A 12,731-nucleotide genomic window follows, 5' to 3' on the forward strand; every position below is an offset into this window, starting at 1 on the left:
CACAATTCGATCACGTGCGCCAAAAACCCGGGACAATTCAGGCAAAATCGGCGCAAAAACTGAAAAATTCAGGTAACCCGCCATAAAAATACGATTTGGGCCCTTAGTAAATGACCCCCAATATTACAGCTAAGAAAAGCTGCTCTAATGGAGAAAATCAATATAGTTATAAGGGAGGACAGAGTATAAAATGGTAAGGGAGGATGCTATACATAGAGATAAGGAAAGACTCCCTTTACAATTATAACTACGCTGACCATACATATAGTAGTAGGGTTAGTGGCGGTCCAGGCTGTGATAGTGTGTGGATGCTTATGAATATCTGGGTAGTATGTATGCTGCTTATTGTTCTTACCACAACCGAGTAAGCAGCAGATACTACTGATTTTACAGGATATCAGAGGCAATATATAATCTAACAGGGCTACATGTTTCAGCATTTCAATGCCAATTTTATGGGATTACCCAGGGAAACATGGGAAGTAACTTTCAGCACAAGACGCTCAAACACTGTACAGATCATTGCATAAAGAGATTGATGCAAACTACCCAATCTAAATATGCACCAAAATAATGATCCAAGATCTGCCAGTGTGGTGAATTTGGCACCTTTTTCTTGTTTGATAACTAAATCAATGTCTAATGTCATTCAGTTTTCCCCCTAAAAGTGGTTTTTACCTACAATGCTCAATAAGGAATAATTTTTTCTTCTCCATCTTGACGTTTGATCCTTTATTACTCTACCTTCAAGCACTGCTAACTGCTTATGGATTGGCCAATAACAGATAATTGGTCGGGGATTGACACCCAGTCCTCTGATCAACTTTTTAGCACCACACAAAAATGGAGTTGAAAGTAGTTGGTTCTGTGGACTTGTTGCACTTAAAGCTCCAATCGAAAATTAATGGAAACTATTTCTGACTCTGTATCCGTTGTAGACAGATCAGTTCAGGGACCAAAACTCACCAGGAGAATCCCTTTTTGTTAAATGACACCTACCACCAGATTATTGGTGGCAGGGTGTCCTGATTAGGCTGCTCGTTCCATCTAGGGGATAGGGGACTGTTTTTTTGTTGGCATATTTAATAAAGAAATATAAACTTTGTAAAACAGCCGGAGAGGCTTAGGCCGACGACACCCGAGCACCTCTTGGCTTCTCCGGCTTTTAATTGATGCATGCTCCCTGATGCAAGCCTCCTCCTGTTACTCACTGGGGAACTAGGATCTGGCCTAGGACATCAGAACCGGGGCGTGGAGAGTGCGGCGTTTGCTCTCTCATAGTTCTACGGCCGGCAGCAGGAGGAGGCTTGCAACGGGGGCATGCATGAATTAAAGAGAGAACGTCATGCAAAATTCATTGTCCCTCTACATGCCTGTAAACCTAAGCAATGAGGTCCTAAAGCTGTATGCAAGTGACCTGTGAAATGTCCAATGAGTCATTAGCATATTCAAGCTGTTCAACTTGTTCATGAGTGGGAGGTACAGCCACACCCCCAGTGCATGACTGACAGCCTGTATAATGGAGTGAGGCTGTATAATGATGTGCTTCCTAGTGCTGGCGCCCCCTGCAGCCTGTTTGTGTATTGGAGAGATACAACAGCTCCAGCTGCAGCCATGTTATAGCAGAACATGTAAGGTACTTGTGCAGCTGATGTCTGTGTCTTTGTGTATTAGGAGGATGCAGCATGTCAGCAGATAAAGCACAGACGCTAGCAATGCTTTACTATACATTACACACAGACATGAGCAGGGGGAGGAAAGGGGAGGGGAGGGGAGGGGTAACAGGGGTGACATCACTGCCTCTGACCATGTGACCAGCCTCATTTACATAATAAAGAATAGATGATTTTATAATGATTAATGTATGAAATAACTAGATAAAGGCTGGGATGGGATCCTTGTGAGCTGCTCCAACAGGTAGAGGTGACAGAAATAGTGACAGAGACCTGATGACAGGTGTCCTTTAAAAGCCGGAAAAGCTGAGAGGTTATGGCAGCTTTGTTATTAACGATGCCAGAAAACCTGCAACAATGGAACGAGCAGCCTAATTAGGACACCCTGCCACAGGTAATCTGGTGGTAGATGTCCTTTAAAGTTAACATGTTTTTCTCTTCAAAAAAACAACCACTTTTTAAACTTTATTGTGGTTTCTACAGAATACTACAGTCAACTGGGAAGTGCTGGAACAAATGATACACCACATAATAAATCATTGGTAGTCATGGTTGGATTGTGCGCCTACAAAATAAGCTTCTTTATAGGATAGGAACATGTAAAACAACATTTACCCATCTTCAGAGAATGGGTTTCCCATAGAAAAGAGGTAATCAAAGATAACAAGTGACACAAATGAAACCAGAGGAAAGGGAAAGTTGTCACAGATAATGTATCAGCTGCTCATTGAAGGGTATGCCATTAGGGATGTCACTGTCTGTCTAGTTCTGTGACGTCCAACGACATCCACATTCACTTGGGAAGGTGAAGTAATGTCTGGGTGCAGCGTCCTAGGATACAGAGACCAGGAAATTGTCTTAAGATAAAAGGATTTCTTGGGTCTTCATCTCTCAAAGCAAGTAAAGTTTGGGAAAGCTAAAAATGATGACAATGGTATATCCTGTAAACATGTTACATATAGTAAATCATCCTGTCCGTGCTTAGGCAGTCAACACAATTCTAGTCAGTCTGGTTTCTGTGGCCCCTGTGGAGTAGCACTTGTGACATATGAGGTAACTATACATTGCTGATGGGATGTTAATTGTATACAAAATCTGGTGAAAATTCTTGGTCTATTCTTGTATCAAGTATTTGCATTCATTACACCAATGGATGTTTTACAGGTTCATATCTATAAGTGTTAAACCAATAAACTCAGCCCTCCAACAGGTTTCCCTTATTACAAGTGAAGTTTAATATGTTAGTGATGCAATCCAAAATAAAATAGATTTGGGAAGCATTTCCACAATCCATGCAAGTGTCCTCTTTCAGTTTTTGCATTTCTGTTTTTAACTACCCATCTTTAAAAAGCCAAACTTCAAACTCTTTTATACATTTTTTGTTATGGAGGAGGACATATGAGGGCTTGTTTTCTGTGTAACGAATAGTTTTTCCTAGAGTCAGAGTACAGGCAGTCCCCGGGTTACGTACAAGATAGGCTCTGGAGGTTTGTTCTTAAGTTGAATTTGTATGTAAGTCGAAACTGTATATTTTATAATTGTAGATCCAGACCAAAACATTTTGGCCCCAGTTACAATTGGAGTTTAAACATTTTTTGCTCTAATGGGACCAAGGATTATCAATAAAGCTTCATTACAGACAGCTTACAGCTGATCATTGCAGCCTGGGACTATATTAAAGCATTCAGAAAGATTCACCAGAGGTCAGAGGGGTCTGTCTGTAACTATGGGTTGTCTGTAAGTCGGGTGTCCTTAAGTAGGGGACCGCCTGTATTGGGAAGCAGGTAAAAAATCCAAAAAACGCCAGTGTGTCAGTTGTTCGCGCACAAGTTTCATCTGTTTTTTAACATGACACATACCTGTCCTGTACCCCAGCAGCTCTCCTCTTCTCATCTTCTTCTGTTGCTATGATGCCAGCAAATGATGACATCATCACTCCACACCTTCCGGCATCACAACTACAGGGCCACAGTGATGATGCTAATAGCTGTATGCAGCATCCGGTTATTCAACACTATCTTTGCCCTTTCCTTACACAGATAAAGTCGAGTCCCGACACAGCCGGAGGCGGAGTCCGCACCCAGCGTGGGTGGAGCTAATAGGGGTCGGGACCCACCTTTCAACAGAACACCGGTGGGTCAGTCCGACCCTGTGCATGGCTCTTTTGGCTATCTTGGTCGATCTAATAGATGCTCTTTTCTGTCCCTTTCACCTCCAAATAACCCAAACAATTGACTAGTTCACCACCCCCAGGTTCATTCCTAACACTATCCCTCTCATTTCTTTCTTCCCGATTCAGCCCTTGCTCCGACACGTTTCACTGGGTTTTATGATATCCTGGTAATCAGGGATAGGTCATACTGTAAGGTAGCAGTCAGTTACTAGTGGGCACCGTCCCTGCTAAACCGTAGGATACTTAAAGATCTTGCTCCGCCCCCAACATAAAAAAATCCTCCATTTCCTCTGTTACCATAGCTTTACATGGTTGGAAAAACCCCTCCTCCATGCTATGACTGTAAAGCTTCAGTGTAAACACTCATTACATTGACCTATAAGTCAGGTACAAAGTGGATTACCACTAAATAACCAGCCCATTGCTTTCATGTATTTTTTCCGCTTTCAACATTAACGTCTATTGTTTGAAAATGTGACACAGCAGAAACTGAATAATGTATAAGGAGACATAAGTGGGTTTAGTGAGTGCAATATATGCATGCTCATAGAAAAAGAACATGTAATAACGAACGTGTAATATTTATTCATGTTTAGAAACAGGTTTAAGAAAATAAAAAGACAGCAAGAGCCGAACATGTCAAAGATATTCAGCTGTAGCGATATAAGAATATGGAGAAATATAGAAAGTTTAATAATTATTTTTGGTGTCGCTGATGCTCAGCTAGAACACACAAGCACTGCTGTGAGCTCATGCTCTTAAGTTGGCCAGGCATGAGAATGGTCGAGGTCCTTTTCAACCATGATTTTGGGTCGCTCTTCGGCGCCCTCTAAGATGACACTCTTACAAGGGATAATGAACACAGTGATGTTACAGAACAGAGATAATACACACACTGATGTCACAGTATAATACACAGGGATAATACACATAGGGGAACATTTACTAAGGGTCCGAAAAGCGCATTTTCGTCGGGTTTCCCGACTTTTTACCCTTTTGCCCTGAATTTCCCCGGGTTTTTGGCGCAAGCGAACAGATTGTGACACATCGGCGCCGACTTGCATGCGACACAAATGGGGGGGCGTGTACATCGGACAACCCGACTGATTCGGACATTTAAAAACGAAATTGTGTCGCAAGATCAGAACTCACATGCACCGGGAAGAAAAAGTTGAACTTCGGCGGACCACAACGGGGGAAGCGACGGATTCTGGAAATCGGGCATACAAGCTATGTGAGTCGCAGAAGATCCGAATCCTCGTTGGACAATGAGGGGATCGTGACGCGACAGGTAAGTAAATGTGCCCCATAGTGTCAGATTTATCAAGCTGCCTAAAAGTAAGAATGTTCATAGTTGCCCATGGCAGCTAATTACATCTCCCCTTTAAAATATTCATAGCCCTGGTAAACTGAAAGCTGAGCTGTAAATGGTTCCCATGGACAACTAAGAACATTCTTACTTTTAGATTAGCTTGATAAATCTGCCCCATAGTGATGTCACAGAACTAAAATAACCCACACAATGAAATCACAGTACTGGGATAAAACACTGTGATGTCACAGAACATAAATAATACACCCACTGATGTCATAGTACAGACATAAAAACATACACTGGTAGCACAATGCTGGGATAATCCAAAGTGATGTCACAGTACAGGGATATTACACACTAATGTCACAGTACAGGGATAATACAAATAGGGGCTCGTTTACTAAGGACCTTGTTAGAGTTTATTGTTGAACTTAGCACCTTCTTTTAAGTCCAAACTGCTTGTCGCACGTGTCCCTTTTGTATCACTGCAGCACTATTCTTCACGCAACACAAAATTCGTCATTGAAATGGACGTTCCTGTGCTTAGTCAGACCATGGGCCACCTTTATCATGCAGAGTCTGATAGAAGTCTGACGCATGCCCAATGTTAAAGGTGCACCATAAAAAAGTTGGTGTACTCTGTCGAAGCAGTTCAGGGGCCACCAGATTAACCACTTCGCGACCGCCCGCCGTGTATTCATGGCGGCGGTCTGGTCGCACTGCATGGAGAGGGCTCACGGGCTGAGTCCTCTCCATAGCCGGTAAGTCTTTGCTGCATATTTGTTAGCACCGATCGCGGGTGTTTTCACAGCCAGTCCTTAACCGGTTAATGAAGAACGTGCACCAGAAATCCTGAATCTGAAGCACACTGCAGTGCTCCGACAGGGTGCACCAACTTTTTTATAGTGCACCTTTAACATGGACCATGCAACGCACAGTAATGTTATCTACATACATTCACTCATACACATTTACACAATCTTAAACAGACACATACATTTATATACTCATCTGCACACATACACACTTATACACACATAAAGGGGCATATTTATCATATGCTGGCGCTCGTGCGCCAGCGTATGATAGCCCCGCTGCTGCATATTCGCAGTGGGATACATCGGGGCGGGAGGCTGCGAAGCCCTACCTGGCATAGAAAAAAAACACAGCCATCGACTTTTCACATATAAAAAGTCGGCAACGGCAGCAAGTACACAGACGCGGGCCAGTAACGCCCCGCGTCGGCACACTCCCAGCTGGCCGCGCCCTTCGCTTGGCCGGCCATGCCCCCCCTTCACGCTCCTTCACGCCCCACTGGCGTGAAGGTGGCATATTGGGCCAAATATTCGCAAGTGCTACTAATAAGCTAGCACACTGACGTGGCGCAGAGGTCCTGATAAATACGCCCCACAGTGTTTATACATCAAATACACACATATAGTATATACACATCAAATCTGCACACATATAAAGCATATACACTTCATATATACACACACATACAATATGACATACAACCACATACAGTATATAAACACCACATATATGCAACATATACACACACCATTTATACACACATACAGCATATAGACATCACATCTACAGACACTTACAGTATGATATACAGTCATACAGAATACAAACACACACATACAGAGTGCACAAAGATGGCAAGAAGTAGAGATAAGGCCTCTTGCACACTAGCGTTGCGTTTCACGTCAGGGTGCAATGCGCGAAAAACTGACGTTTTTGCTGCGTTTTTGTTTCATTTTTGTTCGCGTTTTTTTGCGTTTTCGGTGCGTTTTTCACGCGCGTTTTTTTAAGTCAATGGGACTTTTTCAAAGGGACCAAGGTTCGGGAATAAAATGTTTTATTTAATTGAAAAATAATGTCTTCTGATAAGTTGCAAACATCTGCGATCTATTCTTCACTGTTCCGCGCGCGTATATTATCTCCCGACAAGTTAGCAGATGTGAAGAACAGTGAAGAATAGAATAAAAACAGTGAACACAGTGAACACAGGATCATTTAAGATAAAAACACAGTGCAGAACACAGTGCAGAATAGATTACAGATGTTCGGCACATCTGCTTACTTGTCGGGAGATACGCGCGGAGCGGTGCGAACAAAATAGCATGTGAAGAACAATATATATGTGTGAAGAAGACATTGCAGATGTATGGAAACATCTGCAATGTGTTCTTTACACACATATATATTGTTCTTCACATGCTATTTTGTTCGCACCGCTCCGCGCGTATCTCCCGACAAGTAAGCAGATGTGCCGAACATCTGTAATCTATTCTGCACTGTGTTCTGCACTGTGTTTTTCTCTTAAATGATCCTGTGGTCACTGTTTTCACTGTGTTCACTGGTTTTATTCTATTCTTCACTGTTCTTCATTGTGTTTTTTTAATTAAATGATCGTTCGCGAGCAGGGGAAATACTGTTATTCTGGTCACCTAGCAACCCTTACGTTTAAAACGCATTGCACTCGCATTGCACTTGCAATGATTGCGAGTGCAATGCGTTCTTGATGCATCTCCATAGACTTGAATGGGGCGTGAAAATTGCGCGTGACTCGCAAAAATAGAGCATGCTGCGATTTTGACGCGCGTGCAAACGAACGCAAGCACGCGCGTTGAAAACCACGCAAATGGAGAAAGACCCATTGAATACAATGGGACAGAGTGCAATGCGAGTTCTGAGCGTCAAATGCACGCGCAGAACTCGCGTGTGAAAAACGCCAGTGGAGAAGGGGCCTAAGACATTACAGTCCAGTGGTTCTGTAGTTCCCTCTCCCTCTGCCAACATTTCTTATCTGAGCTGTGTACTGTAGAAGATATGCACTGTTATATACATATTATGCTTTACAATGTGCAGCACAATATGTATATAATGGTGCACATCCTCCATTCCTTAGTGTCAGGCCGGCTGCTGGGGCCCCCTGACACTGCGGTCCCCATAGCAGCTGCTACCACTATAATTACACAATGAGGTCACTGTACAGGGACAATACCTATAGGTACAGGGCTAATTTATATGTCACAGCGATAATGTGCATAATGATTTTCAGTGTTTATAAAGGTGCACTGTGATATCACAACAGTTTTACTATACAAGTACATCAGATCATTGAATCATTCTAGTAATCTATGTCAAAACTTGTATGTATGATCCCATATACGGTAAAGCACAGGGTACATCATATGTAGGATGAACAACAACCTCTTTATCATACTGAGCATCGCTGCCCAATGTCCCCGCATCAGTCCATTCTACTCACGTCACATTATCTGATGGGACTCAGATGTTGCCTGTTCGCACATTAACATTGGTTTTCCGGCAGCAGGCGAGAGAATTATTCAAGTAGAATCTAAAATGTATATGTCGCACTAATAAAACAAGACGCTCCCCGCACATAACATCCAGCGAGAACCTAATGACAGAGCGATCACAACCAGAACGCACTGAAAGCTTCCACAGATATAATTAGCTTCCCTTAATTCAAAGATAAAGGAATATAATATGTTGTAATGAATGATACAAATTATAAGATTATGCCATTATGAAGATGAATAATGCATTATGTTTACAGGATTATGTTATTAAGCATAAAATAATTACACATAATAACACTAAGCTCTTGAATAAAGTAAATAGCATAAAGATGGGACTGAGTATCAGAGGGAAGGGGGTCCAACAAACCCCTAACTCCATAGTGACAGCACTTCTGGATCTCACTATGATGAACATGAAATGTGAGCTATGGGTGGCACATTATAGAGCTAGATGGATAAATAGATAAATATCTGTATATGGTCTAATGTGCTTCTGTACTTGCTATATGTTCCCTCTTCTTGACCTACATCGGGTTGGATGGAAGGGAATATTTCATCCAATTTCCAAAGAAGATAGCCCTTCAAGACAAAATTGATTTCACTGTAGGTGAGTGCAAATCATATTTATACAAATACTGTGTACCCATTATTTAACTCTTTAAAGGGGTTGGCCACTCATTAACATAAATTGCCTGTGTGCCTTTACTGCCTTAATAATAATCCCTGAATGTTCACCAATCCATTCATCATCCACGATGCTTCCTTTATTGCTGTGTGCAGACTTTCTGTGCACTCTGCATAGACATGTAAACAAAGATCCTACACTGGTAAATAGGAGGGACATGCAGCAGGAGATATGACTCATCCTGCTCCCTCCCCCTTTCCTGTGTATGTCAGTGAGACGGATGGAGAGAAAATAGACACACTGCAGGCTGCCATTAGGATGGACTGAAGGAGTGAGAAACAGGAAGTTGTGTGGAGATGAAAAGAGCAGCATGTGGATAACAGGGAAAGGCCAAGGCTCTCACAGGACAAAGATACATCTAAATATACATGCAGAGACCTGTCTAATGGAACAGATTTATTGCAAAGTGACCCTTTAATAACCAGGCCCATTTTCATTTTTGTGTTTCCATTTTAAACCCCTTCAAACATATAAAGTTTTTTTTTTATGTTACCATGTATATAGCTGTGTGAAAGCTTGTTTCTGCATAACAAATTGCACTTCATAGTGACGGTATTTAATAATCCATGCTGGGAAGAGGGAAAAATTCTAAATGCAGTGAAATTGGTGAAAAAATGCATTTTGTGGGCTTGATTTTTACGGCTTTCACTGAGTGCCCCAAATGACTTGTCTACTTTATTCTTTGGGTCGGTAAGATTACAGAGATACTTACATTTCTATCGGTTTTATTGTGTTTTAACCCCTAGGCGCACCAGGACGTTATAGTACGTCCCGGTGGCTAGATACTTAGCGCACCAGGACGCACTATAACGTCCTGCTTCTGGCACCGGCTCACGAACGGAGCCGGTACCAGAAGCAGCGGCTGTCAGCTGTCTAGTACAGCTGACAGCCTGCGCTAACACCCGCGATCGGAGCCGACTCCGATCGCGGGTGTTAACCCCTTACACGCCGCGGTCAAGCATGACCGCGGCGTGTAAGGGTCTTCCCCCTATGGATCGGATCCCCCGTGCCGCTTACCGGGGGATCCGATCCTCTCCTGGGCAGCTCCGAGGACTGGCATGTGCCCCGGAGCTGCCCGGTTTCCATGGCAGCCAGAACCCTTCCGGGTCTGGCTGTAAACTGTCTGAGCATGCGCAAGCTTGCTCAGACAGTTTACACTGCTCTACAATAAAATAGTATTGTAGAGCAGTGTATTGAACTTAAACCAGTGATCAGAGTATCACTGGTTTAAGTTCAAGTATGTAGAAGTAAAATTATGCAAAAACACTTAACACTACACATTATAATAAATAAAAAATAAATACATAAAAATATAAGCCCCTAAAATGTCACTTTCCCATAAAAACACTTAATAAAGTATAAAAAACATAAAAACACAAAAAACCCCCGCATGTTTGGTATTGCCGCGTCCGTAACAATCTGCATAATAAAACAGAATCATTACTGGACCCGCACGGTAAACGCCGGAGGAAAAAAACGCAAAAAACGTTCCGAAAAAAAGATAATTTTTAATTAATACCCTATAAAAAATGCTCTAAAAAGTGATTTAAAAAATTTTATGCACTCTAAAATAAGCCCACTAAAAAGAACAACTGTTCTCGCAAAAAATAAGCCCCTAACAAGATTTATCTGCCAAAAAATAAAAAAGTTATGCATATGAAAAGATGGTGATGCTAAAATGAATACGATTTTCTCCAAATTAGTTTTTATTCAGTACAATTGAATAAAATACACAAAACCCCCACATATTTGGTATCCCTGCGTCCGTAACAATCTGCATAATAAAACAAAATCGTTATTAGACCCGCAGAGTGAACCCCGTAAAAAACAACCTCAAAAAACTCTCTCTGAAAAAAAGATGATTTTTTATTAATGCCCTTTAAAAATGCTCTAAAAAGTGATTTAAAAAAGTTACGCAATCTAAAATAAGACCACTAAAAAGTACAATCCTTCTCGCAAAAAATAAGCCCTTAAACAGATTTGTGAGGTGAAAAATAAAAAAGTTATGCATATGAAAGACGGTGATGCTAAAATTAACAACAATTTTGCCAAATTACTTTTTATTCAGTAAAAATGGAAAAAAATAAAAAATATATATAAATGAAGTATTTTTGTAATCGTGGCGACCCATAGAATAAAAATAATATACTATTTTTATGGTATGGTTAACGGCCAAAAAAAAAACACATAAAAATGTTCCTAAAAATTGACGATTTTCATTTCCTCGACCAACAAAGCTTTAATTAAATCTCACCAATTAGCTATAGATGCCCCAAAATTATGTACCAGAAAAGTGCATCTCATGTGGCAAAAGAAATAAGCCCCTATAGGTCCTCAATAAAAAAAGAAAAAAATTATAGCCTGTACAATGTGACATAGCAAATTGGATCTGGATGACGCCTCCTTCCCTCCTATGCCCAGCCGTGCACCCATACAGCAGGTTACCACCACATATAGGGTATCGGTGTACTCGGGAGAAATTGGGTATCAAACTTTGTGGAGCCTTTTTTCATTTAATCCATTGTATATGTTTAATTTTCCACCCAAAATGAGTGTATTGTGAAAAAATATTACAATTTTCAGACTGCACCTCCGTTTTGTTTTAACCCCTATAAAACACCTAAAGGGTTAACAAACTTCTTAAAAGTGGTTTTTCATACGTTGAGGGGTGTAGTTTCCACAATGGGGTAATTTATGAGTCTAGCTATTATTTAGGCCTCTCAGTGTCAATTAGAAGTTGAGCAGGTCCATCTAAATACGGGTTTTGGTGATTTTACAAAAAATGTGAAAAATGATACCTAAATTCTGAGCCTCAGAACATTCTAGTAAAATATGTGGAATCTTAAAAAAACCATGCCAACATAAAGCAGACATTTGGGAAATGTAAGTTATGAATTTATTTGGGTGCTATGACTATCTGCATCAAAAGTAGAGAATTTAGAACGTTGAAAATATAGAATTTTTCCAATTTTTTGCCAAATTTTGTTTTTTTTCATAACTAAACGCAAAAGATTTCATCCAAATTTTTAAACTAATTTGAAGTACAATGTGTCACGAGAAAACAATCTCAAAATCCCCTGGATATCTCATAGCATTCCCACGCTATAACCACTTATAGTGACACAGGGCAGATTTGAAAAATGGGTCCGCGTCCTTTAGGCCAAAAGATGCTGTGTCCCGTAGGGGTTAATACATTTGAAAAAATTTAAACCTTCTGTACATAAAACAATTCTTCATTTTGCTATGTTCTGGCGCTAATACCTTTATCATACTACAGAATATGGAGCTGCTACCATTTTGGGGACTGTACAAAAGTGGCGCTTTGGCTCTATTTTCCGTTACCGGGTTCAACGCTGGTAATAACAGTTATTATATTTTGATAGATCAGATTTTGGGATGCGGGGACATTTTTAGTTTTTATTTTATTTTATTTAACTTTTAAATGTTTTTAAAAATTTTTACTATTTACTTTTTTTACTAACGATCTATGCCAAGATGGCGGCGCCCACCCATTGCCGGCTAGGATCGTTTGTGGGTGTTACCG

The 12,731-nt window shown here is 41.0% G+C and overlaps 1 long non-coding RNA gene across 1 annotated transcript; it reads right to left on the minus strand.

Annotated features, from left to right (window-relative positions):
* Window positions 1-2,361: 2,361 nt before the first annotated feature.
* On the minus strand, window positions 2,362-4,069 carry LOC140071619 (uncharacterized). The gene is made up of 2 exons (XR_011849179.1): window positions 3,533-4,069; window positions 2,362-2,504 (listed from the first exon to the last, which is right to left on the minus strand). It is a non-coding gene; the product is annotated as an uncharacterized lncRNA (long non-coding RNA).
* Between the last annotated feature and the right edge of the window lie 8,662 nt (window positions 4,070-12,731).

Source organism: Engystomops pustulosus, chromosome 1, assembly GCF_040894005.1.
Source record: "Engystomops pustulosus chromosome 1, aEngPut4.maternal, whole genome shotgun sequence".
Lineage (NCBI taxonomy): Eukaryota > Metazoa > Chordata > Amphibia > Anura > Leptodactylidae > Engystomops > Engystomops pustulosus.